The following is an 11,667-nucleotide window of genomic DNA, read 5'->3' as shown; positions in this document are numbered from 1 at the left end:
ATCTATTTCTATCTTTGAAAATTGTATAGACTCTCTCTGCTACATTATGTAAAAATAAAGTAATTGTCTAGTAGCGATATTTACACCCGAATCACCTGTGAAAGTAAGACGTACCCGATGACGCGTATTCAAATTGTCATACAAACACTACACTTGAAAATCAGTTTACATATCAAACATGTCATAAATAGTTTCAATACAACTATAAATAAAAGTGTGTGCCATTTTTTGAACGTTTTAATATATCACTGTCCAGGGTATGACAATATATACGTGAAAAAGTCCGATAGTACATGTGTATGTTTATATCCACTGCATTTTAAGATTCGATTTTTACTCTTTGCATAAACCATATCAGCATTCTTTCAAGATTCAGGACTAAGAGGTATGGGAATTTTTAGCCAAATTTTCGTTTTCCTTCAGTTTCTAATTGCTTTTTTCATGTCTTCTTTGCAGTTTATGAAATCATAAAATGTTTTAACTATGCATTTGCGCTAAAATGTGTATATGCAACACGAATATAAAATGTGATTTTTGGATGCCTCTGTGATAAGACACATTGAGAAAATGTGACTGATACAGGGTGGAAGATGGAGTATCAACTGTTCAAAATGCATAGTACCCGTTGGCCGAAGTATGCACTGTAGGTGAGAAATGTCTGATTGAAATGGGTAGTATATTTTCACGTTAAGTACCCATGGTTCTAATAGTATATCAGGCTGGGTACGAAATGTGCAATAGCTTTTTATGTCCCGACACTTATGTGGGGGCATATAGCGTTGTTGCTGTCCGTACGTCTGTCCGGCTGTACGTACGGAAATTTTGTGTCTCCAACTCCTCCCACTCTATTAGCCTGACTTGCTTCACAGATGAACAAGCTTGATGTGTAGATAATCATAGAGGAAGGAACTTTGCTGTGACTATAGTTACCGCAGAAATGGCCCTTTGATAGTTTCCTATGTATAATATAGAGAACAATCTTGTGTCCAACTTCTATTGAAAGGATATGCCCTAAAGTTTCAAATATAAAGGACCTTTATGTGAAGATGAACGTAAATAATGGACTTTTTCTGTGGCTAATTTTTTTCTAGAATTATGACCCTCTTAATTTCACAAATTAGGACATAGTGAAGAAATTTGGTTTGCGCAACCCCTCATACACTTGTTGAAGGAATGGATTCAATGTTGCTCAGATGCACAACCTTATCTGAATACAATTTGTTTCAAACTTTTAATCGAACATCCTTCGTATGAAGATGGTCTGTACTAATAAATTTGCTATTTAGAGGATGGTGGAGCATGTATGGGCATACGTGTCCTATTGACACAATTCTTGTTCCTTCTGGTCTGGTGCCAGTGAGTATACCTAGGATTAGAGTATAAGATGTACAATGTCTTGTACTTGTGCCCTATGGCAAGTATATATAATCACATGCTACGTCACAGGCCAAGGTTACAGTCTGAGACCAATATGGTACCTGGCAACATTTCAGTTGACCATATCTGGAAGTTTTTCGACCTGATCCTAGGCTCTAAGACTTTAGCCTTTATCGATATATGTCCTAGCTACGACTTGAAATCTGTACAAGCCCTAAATCCTAGGGTTGATTTGGTCAGTGCTAATTTTAAAGCACATGCAGATACTATGTTCTGTTTTGGTCTACATGCTGTGTACTAATGATGGGTAAGTCGATTAGATATTCCAACCGATGAAGCGACATAACCAGATAAGACAAGCTATGCACTTCAATCGGGCATGTTTTGATAATCTTACCACGGAACTACAAGAAAAACTTTGTTTTGGTGAAGTATATAGCAAATGAACCACAATTGAGTGGAATGATTAAATGATTTCAGTATTGTTTTAAATCTTATTATTTTGTTACGTTTTTATGCCCATTGACCAGAGGTTAACCCATATAGTTAACTTGTCCATTATAGTTAACTTGTCCCTTATACAAGGTGTTGTACCTGATGATCTTAAGTCTGCTAGAGTTGTTCCCCTTTTTTAAGAAAAATGATAAACTGTCTGTTGGTAACTACCGACCAGTCTCAATTTTAAATACTAGTATAGTTTCTAAAATCCTTGAAAAGGTGGTTTATGACCAAGTTGAATCTTATTTAAGAAATAATTCATAACAAAAGAGTGTTTTAACACTATTTATGTACGATGGGCGGTTAAACGTCGGGCGTAATAATTGCGCCCTCGTGAAATTATTTGTACGACGTATTACCGCCCGAGTGTATAAATAGTATTAAAATACTATTTTGCTATAAATTTGTTCGATTTTAATATGCCCTGAATCGAAAACAGTACATTAAATATAGTAGCGCTCTTTCTTGGTCGCAACAAAAACATTGACGTCACTGCACGTTAACGTGACGTCACTCTAACGTAAGAGTGTTTTAACAGAGAAAAGCATATTAGAATTTAAGGATAAAGACTTGTTATATAAATTTCAGTCTGCCTTTAGGACTGGGTTTTCTACTGATACTTGTCTGGTCTACTTAACAGACTTTATCAGGCATGAAAATGATGAAGGTAATGTTGTAGGTATGGTTTTGTTAGAATTACAGAAAGCATTTGACGCAGTTGATCATTCCAACCTTTTGATGAAGCTTCGAGCTTCTGGTCTTGGTAATGACATTTTAAGGTCGTTCAAGTCATATCTTTCTGAGAGAGAGCAACTTGTTGATGTTTCATGTGTCTTTTCATTTACTTCAGATATTACTTGTGGTGTCTCCCAGGGCTCAATTCTAGGGCCTTTCCTCTTTTTAGTTTATGTTAATGACATGTCAGCAGTAGTGAAAAGTAAACTTTTGTTATATGCTGACGATTCCGGAATACTGGTATCTGGCAAAAATTTATCTGATGTAGAAAATGCTGTATCTGAAGATTTTGACAATAGGTTATCATTGCCTTTAGGTAAAACTGAGTCTATTGTGTTTGATTCAAAGCACAAACTAAGGTCTAAATCAAAGTAAAATGTAACTTGTAATCGTACAGCTATTGAAGCAACCACAGCTGTGAAGTATCTTGGGGTTACTATAGATAAGCAATTTTCCTTTGGTGCCATGGCCGACTCAATTGTTAAAAAGGCAATGCTAGGCTAAAAATTCTATACCGTAAGAAAGATCTTCTCACTCAACATACCAAAAAACTGCTTGTTATGTCCTTAATTCAGTGTCATTTTGATTACGCTTGTTCTGTCGTCTAAAATGGTTATAATATATTTTCTGGTCCTCTGGGACCATGGAGTCCATTTAGCAAATGTGTAATAGATTTTCGCTTAACCTGGTGCTAGGGGATGTGAGAGGTGTTGCACATTTCATTACCTCTCATGAACAGACTCAATCAAACCGAGTCTATTATTATTCTTCTTGGTTGCATTCTTTGCTTCCCAGGGCTCAATACTAGGGCCTTTCCTCTTTTTAGTTTATGTTAATGACATGTCAGCAGTAGTGAAAAGTAAACTTTTGTTATATGCTGACGATTCCGGAATACTGGTATCTGGCAAAAAGGTTGAGCGCTAAATGTCAAAGGCTGCTAAATTGTGTCTCTCTAAATAAATGGGATTTTATGTGATTAAATGACTATGTAGAAACTTCATGTTTGTTCTGGAATTGCATGAATATGTGACATTTATGAATATATCATTCGTTTTTTTTTTATTACTAATTGCATTTTTGGAGTATTTGTGTCCAAAACAATTGGATTTTAACAAAGGATTTTATCATAACTGGGTGAACACCATCTCAGTGCACACAATGGATTATCACATAATGGATTATCCTAAGGGCCTGTTTAAAACCTATAGTGCAAGTGAACTAATGAAATATAGATCAATACCCAGACAATGGATTTTACCTGACCAACAGTTATTGGCAAGATTAAAAGGTCTGGGGATATTAAACTTTAGAAGTTACCGATCAGGAGCTGCAATACACAAAAGTCACAAAATATAAAGGAAACAATATGGTGTAAATGTGTCAAATCTTGTATATCCAAAACGATCAAACACACTCAGTAACTATACAGAGAATGTCACCTGTCTAACATTGAACTGTCATTCAGTAGTCAAAAAGGATGTGCTAGTCGGACAATTGCTTCGTGACGAGAACATTGACTTTGCACTTTTGACGGAAACCTGGTATTCCGATGAAAAACAATCCCAATTCGAAACATCAGATTTAAATCAAGATGGTTATAGACTCAGTGTTGCGAATCGTAGAAACAAAACGGGTGGCGGTATTGCTCTGACTTGTAAAAGTAGTGTTCAAATGCGCAAAATGGTATTTGGCACCACCGAAAGTTTTGAGTACGGAGTATGGCAAATGGTCTTTAAAAACATTACCATTAATTGTGTAGGCATTTATAGACCCCCAGCTTTGGCGACACTTATGCAATTTGTGAAAGACTTTTTCGAATTTCTTGAAGACGTTATTTCCAAGTACCCCAATCTCATGATCATGGGAGATTTCAATCTACATATACATGACGACACCAACACTATTTCTGAATTCAACAGTTGTTTATGTGCTATGGGGTTGCAACAACATGTACATTTCCCAACACAAGTGTTCGGTCAGAGTCTTGATCTTGTGATCACAGAGGTCGCAAATGGTGTTGAACTTATCTCATGTGAACCCGGTCCTTTCTTATCCGACCATCGTGTAGTAAAAGTCATTACAAAAGTGAAAAAGGAAAACATCATCAGCAAGTCTATTACTTACCGGAACTTTAATGACATAAATGACTCAGATTTTCCTAGTGACCTTGCTGATTTGAAAATTGAAAGTGATTCAGTTGAGACATATGTTGACATTTTCCAAGATGAAATGAAAAATATCATTGACAAGCACGCTCCTTTAAAAGAGAAAACTATTATTTGTCGAAATCCGAAACCGTGGTTTAATGAGGATATCCGCCACTTAAAACAAATTCTGCGCAAATCCGAATGTTTGTGGAGGAGGTACCAAAATCCACAGGACTATGAAATTTTCAAGACTGCTCTTAATAAATATCACCATGAACTGAAACTAGAAAAAAAGAGAACTCTAAGCCAAAAAGTGCTCGAATACAAAGGTGATTCCAAAAAACTTTACAAATTTGTGACAGATCTCACCGGCGGCAAGTCGGAGAATCCAATGCCTGTTGTTGAAAATGAAAATACGCTAGCTGACAAATTTGCTGACTTTTTCATGGAAAAGATTCAGAAAATACGGGACAGCTTAAAAGATTTTGAAAACTATAAACCATCAATGAGAAATGTGCCGGAATTTGGAAAATTTGATGAACTTAGTGAGGATGAAGTTAGAAAACTCATTAAGCAGTTACAAACAAAGTCGTGTGAAATTGATGTTATTCCAACAAAAGTGTTGAAGTCATATTTAAACGAGCTCCTCCCAATTATAACTAGACTAGTGAATCTTTCATTGACTCAAGGAGTCTTCCCAGTGCAGTGGAAACAGGCAATAGTTAGACCTCTGTTAAAGAAAGCTGGTCTCGAACTTATATTCTCAAACTATAGGCCAGTGAGCAACTTATCATTCTTGTCCAAATTGATAGAGAAAGCAGCACTGTATTTACTTAATAAACATGTAAATGAACATAATCTCCTTCCGAAAAATCAGTCCGCATACAGGCAACATCATTCGTGCGAATCGGCTTTATTGAGACTTATTAATGACATCTTGGACGCTATGGAACATCAAGAAGTGACTGCATTGATAGCATTAGACCTTAGTGCAGCTTTTGATACGGTAGATCACGATATTCTATTGGACGTTTTGAAATGTCAGTATGGTGTATCTGGTGTTGCATTGGACTGGTTGAACTCATATCTGAGGCCACGGAGCTGCCGCGTGAGTGTGAATCAAACAGTGTCATCAGCACGTGAGCTTACGAGTAGTATCCCCCAGGGAAGCTGTTTAGGGCCCTGGCTCTATCTCACGTACGCAGGAACGATTTTTGACATTGTTCCCCCGTCCATTTCCGTCTATGGCTTTGCCGACGACCACACCGCAAGCACACGTTTTAAGCCCGAACCATCCATCGAGACTAAATCCATTGGTGAACTAGAGGAGTTTGCTACAGATTCAGATGAGTGGATGAACAGTAACAAACTAAAAATGAATTCCTCAAAAACTGAACATATTGCCTTTGGAAGTGCCCCTCAGTTGAATAAGTTAAACATTCACGAGATAGATATTTGTAGTGATAAAATCTCAAGAGACAGAGTAACATCAGATATTTGGGGGCCTATTTGGACGAAACTTTAACTTTCAAAGAGCATATAAAAATAAAGTGTAGAACGGCAATGTTGAATTTTTTCCGAATCAAAAACATTCGCAAATATTTGACTCAGGATGCAACTGAAACCTTAGTGCTATCGCTGGTTATTTCGCATTTAGACTACTGTAATGTTATTTTATACGGTATTTCTGATTGTGACATCGCAAAACTGCAACGCATTCAAAATATGTGTGCGAAGTTAGTTCTGAATCGTAGAAGAAGAGACAGTTCTAAGCAGGCACTCTACGATTTGCACTGGCTGCCGATCAAAGCCAGAATAAACTTTAAGATCTTGACGTACATGTTCAGTTGCCATGTTGGAAATGCGCCTGCATATTTGATTGAACTCTTAACACCGAAAATCCCCCAGCGCTCCCTCAGATCCTCGGAGTCATCAGTTGACTGTTACACCGTCCCTTTCAACAAGCGAAAAACTTTTAGTGATAGAAGCTTTAGTACTATAGGGCCAAAGTTGTGGAACAATTTGCCGCTGAACATCAGACAAAGTTCTTCAATTGACTGCTTTAAGAAAAAGTTGAAAACGCATTTCTTCAGAGACTACTTTGCATTATTCTAAGTTTTGACTGAGTTTTAAAACAGTGATGCTAGTGACAGTGATAGAAATTTAATGTTTCTCTGTGATAATTATATGTTAGTAATATTTTAAAATATAGTATTATCATTAACTTTAAATTAATAATTGCTATTTTAATTCGTTTTAATTAATCTTATTTAAAATATTTTATCTTTAATATTTTATTTCAACTTGTATTGTAAAACGCCATTGAATATGTTTTAAATGTAGAAATAGGCGTTTAAGTAATAAACCAGTTTCAGTTTCAGTTTCAGAAGGATCTGATTACAGATTTTATTAACTGTCACAACAGTAATTTTTAAGTGCCGTGTGGCGGCTGTAAAAATCTCCCCGTACTTGGATTCAGTGTTGTTATATTTTCTGGTCCTTTGGAATCATGGAGTCCATTCAACAAATGTGTACTAGAGTTCCGCGTAAGCCGGTGCTAGGGGGCGTGAGAGGTGTTACAAACTTCATTACCTCTCATGAACAGACTCAATCAAACTATCTGCTATTATTCTTGGTTGCATTCTTTGCTTCCGAAGGATCTTTTTACAGATTTTATTAACTCAAATCTTAAAAACAAGTTACAAACAACTCAAAATAAGTTATTGCGGTTTGTGCTTAATTTTGATTCCAGAGCCCATATAGATGTTGAACATTTTAAATCCATAAATTGGTTACCAGTTAGCAAGAAAGTTGAAAAAATCATTATATGTTTTGTCATATTTTCAAGGTTAAAAACAAACTAGCCCCAGGTTATTTGGATGAATATTTTGTTCCTTAACATTCTATACGTACTTATAGTACAAGACTTAGTCAAAAAGGTGGCTACTGTATGCCAAAGGTCAAAGGCCCAGGTTCAAAATCTTTTAGTTTCACTGGTTCTTAACTTTGGAACAGTCTTCCAGTGAATATCACTAAAATTAATAAATTTCAATCATTTAAGGTAGCTATCAAAAGTCATTTAATGCAAAGTATTCAGTGATTGTCAAATGTTTTCTTTTTAACGTGTTTTGGTGATTTTTATTGCTTAATGTATAAGTTTCGGCTCAGGAAGTTTCTCCTTTTTTCACTTTATATAGTCACTTATTTTGCCATGACATGCTCTTTCTTTTACACATTTATCAGAACCGTTTTAACAGTTTCGTTTTGTTTGATGGATTAAGCTCGGAAGAGCTCTTCTTATTCCGGCAGATCTTCCGAACGGGGCAAACGAACCCGCCAGTTAAAAAATAAATTCATTTAACTGAACGAAATACATTTTAACGTGATTCAATTCATATGCATATCTTTGAATACTGCGAACAAAGAATAGTAAATATATATCTATATATTTTTTGTTAATAACTGAACCGTTTCCAACATTTGTAACGATAGTATTACACTATATTTCTTTATTTTAAACGAACAATTATTTTCGTCTTAGAGAATTTCAAAACTAAGTTGTGCGCAAGCGCATTGGGCCATTTTAGACTGGCTCACCGTAGTTTGCGCTAAAAAGTGAAATCTAACGCCGTAAAATTAGTAGATTAGTCTAAATCCTCCTAGTTTGAAAGCCAACACTATGGAGAGGTCTTGATAGACCTCTCCATTGAACCAGCTTACAAAAATGAAATCAAGATTTGTAATATTCGATCGTAAACGATATAATTAAAAGAAAACACTCTTATATTTTTATAGCGTTTGTTTAATTGAAAAACAGTAAGGTACTCTCACTTTCTGATAAAACATCTTCATCTTGTATCATAACACAGAGACGGTACCGTAACATTTAAAATAAGACATTTCGGGGTTTTTTTTCAGTTTGGAATGGCACAAATTTACAACATAATGTATACATCATTGTTATTAATATTATACCATATCTATATAGTACTCTGTAAGTGCAAATGTATACGTTTAAAGGGTTTTACAAAATACGTTGCAAAAATACATTCAATAACAAATTGAGCACAAAACCTAAAAGCCCTTTTACATTAACAAAACACGAGCATAAAAATATAACAAAATTATACAAATATATATACATATCTAGAAATAAAATAAGTGATTTTAGGATAAAATACGGTTCTGCGCTTTCATATTAAACAAATGTGTCAGTCAATACAAAGAATTGGGTTTTAGCAGACTTTTGAAAGCAGCCAGCGTGTCGGCTTCCCTAATCTTGACGTGAAGGAAGTTCCAAAGCTTGGGAGCAGTGAACGAAAAGCTCCTGTTGCCAAACATTACGGTTTAAGTCTTTGACAGCATGTCTTTTGATCTTAGGTTTCTCCCCAGTCAGACACTTCTGTCAAATCCCTCTGTCAACCCTTGAAGGTGTGAATAAGAACCTTGTATTGTAACCTGTTTTCACTGGTAACCAATGGAGCTCCTTCAGTACCGATGTAACATGTTTATGACGGGACGTCCTAGTGCCGTGGTCTGGACATGTTGTGTTGTTTGGAATACCACGGTTTTTGTAATACCGTCTAATATTATCTATTTTGCATAGTTGTGTATATCTTGCCCGGCATACAGAGTTGATTTGCTGTTCCATATCCACATTACATTGTTGTCTAATACTGCACCAATATTCCTAACACATTTTGTTATTTATCACTGGGTCACCGACATTTTTCTTTATCTCTTTATAGAAACAGAAATATTAGATATAAAAATTGTCTGAAGCAAAATAGACAACTCATGCATTTACATTTTTCCATTGATTGTAGGAAACCAGTTATAGTCTTTATCAAAAGTATCTACAGGTAAACAAACTCAGTAGAAAGCAGTATAACTTTAGTCTACTTTTATTCTTTGAAAGAGGTTATATTAAAATTTCTTTTGTCTTTTAGAAAGTTCAGAATCCAAGACTAGCTAATTGTCCTGATAATAGAAAATTTCCAAGCGAAAGGTAATAACGTGCTCAACCTGAGAGAAGATATAAAGATTTTTTAATGTAAATAAACCCGTAGAGCATTTAACCATTAACATTTTTCTACTCATGAATGCTTTTAAAGCACATGTTAAATGATATAATTTCTTCTTTGGATATAATCCTAAATGTGTTAAAATATGGACAAGAGTTTGATGTGTCATACTTATATCACGAGTGCGTACCAACCAGCTTGGTAAAGGCCACCATACAATGTGAGAAAGTGAAAGATCACTGATATTGAAAGACTTTAAAATAACTGATCTAATAAAATCTGTAAATAGATCCTTTGGAAGCAAAGAATGCAACCAAGAAGAATAATAGCAGACTCGGTTTGATATTGAGTCTGTTCATCAGAGGTAATGAAATGTGCAACACCTCTCACGCCCCCTAGCACCAGCTTAAGCGGAACTCTATTACACGTATGTTGAATGGACTCCATGATCCGAAAGGACCAGAAAATATAACAACACTGAATCCAAGTACGGGGAGACTTTTTACAGCCGCCACACGGCACTTAAAGACTGCAGTTGTGATAGTTAATATAATCTGTTAAAAGATCCTTTGGAAGCAAAGAATGCAAAACCGGGAAGAATAATAGCAGACTCGATTTGTTATTGAGTCTGTTCATGAGAGGTAATGAAATGTGCAACGCCTCTCACGCCCCCTATCACGGGCTTAAGCGGAACTCTATTACACATACAGTACAATCGCGATCCTACGAAAAGCCAAGGGACCGGTCGTTTTCTTTCGTAATATCGCATTTTCGTTCGAGCGTAGCGTAGGAAATTTCGCTATACAGCACCTTAATATCTACACGTCGTAACCCGTGATATTTAAACATTGGATTTTTGTGTAGGAGTACATGTATACCAATTTTATATGTACATCTAGGTTTACTACAAATCTTATACGAATCTGAACTCAGATGGTATCTGGAATGTGAAACGTTTTTTTTTTTTTTCACCTTTTATTCACTGTACATTAAACATATATAGAGTACACTGTTGACGAGAACAAAAATCGCAATTGCATATTCCGATACCCTCCGCTATCCTTTACTGAATTGTTTGGAATAATAAAACGACAACAAACAGACGATGAGGACTTAAATATTTTTTTTTTAATTTCTTTATGCAGTGACTGTTTGAGACGTATAGATATCGAAGCAAGAGTGACTGGTATGCCATCCGATCTGATAGTTAAAGGAGAAAAAATTAACCACTTACTTGTGCCATAGTGTACATCATATGTCTTTAGAATTTAATTACTAAGTTTTCACACTTTAATTACCGTTTACTCCCAGTTAAATGGTAGTGACACTTTCCACTCTAAAGCGTTTTCACGCCGTTATGGAAGGTGTGAAAATTTGGACGATACAGGTCTTCGTAAAATCGCAACTTAAACAAGTTGAAAACATGCTTTAAGGACATAACAATACATTCGTAGGAGCGCATTTTTCGTAAAATTGCATTTTCGTAAAACCGCGACTTTGTAACATAGAAATAAGAAGGAAAGCAGCCGGGACCACTAAACCTTTTCGTAGTATACCGGTATTTCGTTAAATTGCGATTCGTAGCATCGCGAATGCACTGTATGTTGAATGGACTCCATGATCCCAAAGGACCAGAAAATATAACAACACTGAATCCAAATACGGGGAGAGTTTTTACAGCCGCCACACGACACTTAAATATTGCTGTTGTGATAGCTAATAAAATCTGTAAAAAGATCCTTTGGAAGCAAAGAATGCTATTAAGAAGAATAATAGCAGACTCGATTTGATATTGAGTCTGTTCATGAGAGGTAATGAAATGTGCAACACCTCTCACGCCCCCTAGCACCGGTTTAAGCGGAACTCTATTACACATATGTTGAAGT

At 35.8% G+C, this 11,667-nt stretch overlaps 1 protein-coding gene across 1 annotated transcript in view; it reads left to right on the top strand.

The window, feature by feature from the left end:
• The first annotated feature begins 268 nt into the window (after nt 1-268).
• LOC123531977 (cholinesterase 1-like) overlaps nt 269-11,667 on the top strand; it is a 31,513-nt gene continuing 20,114 nt past the window's right edge. Inside the window, exon 1 of the mRNA XM_045313303.2 lies at nt 269-385. The gene's annotated coding sequence lies outside the window, so the exon portion shown is untranslated. The remainder of the gene's footprint in view (nt 386-11,667) is intronic.

The sequence above is a fragment of the Mercenaria mercenaria genome, chromosome 11 (genome assembly GCF_021730395.1).
Source record: "Mercenaria mercenaria strain notata chromosome 11, MADL_Memer_1, whole genome shotgun sequence".
Taxonomy (NCBI): domain Eukaryota; kingdom Metazoa; phylum Mollusca; class Bivalvia; order Venerida; family Veneridae; genus Mercenaria; species Mercenaria mercenaria.
This window is presented reverse-complemented; position numbering and strand designations above follow the sequence as displayed.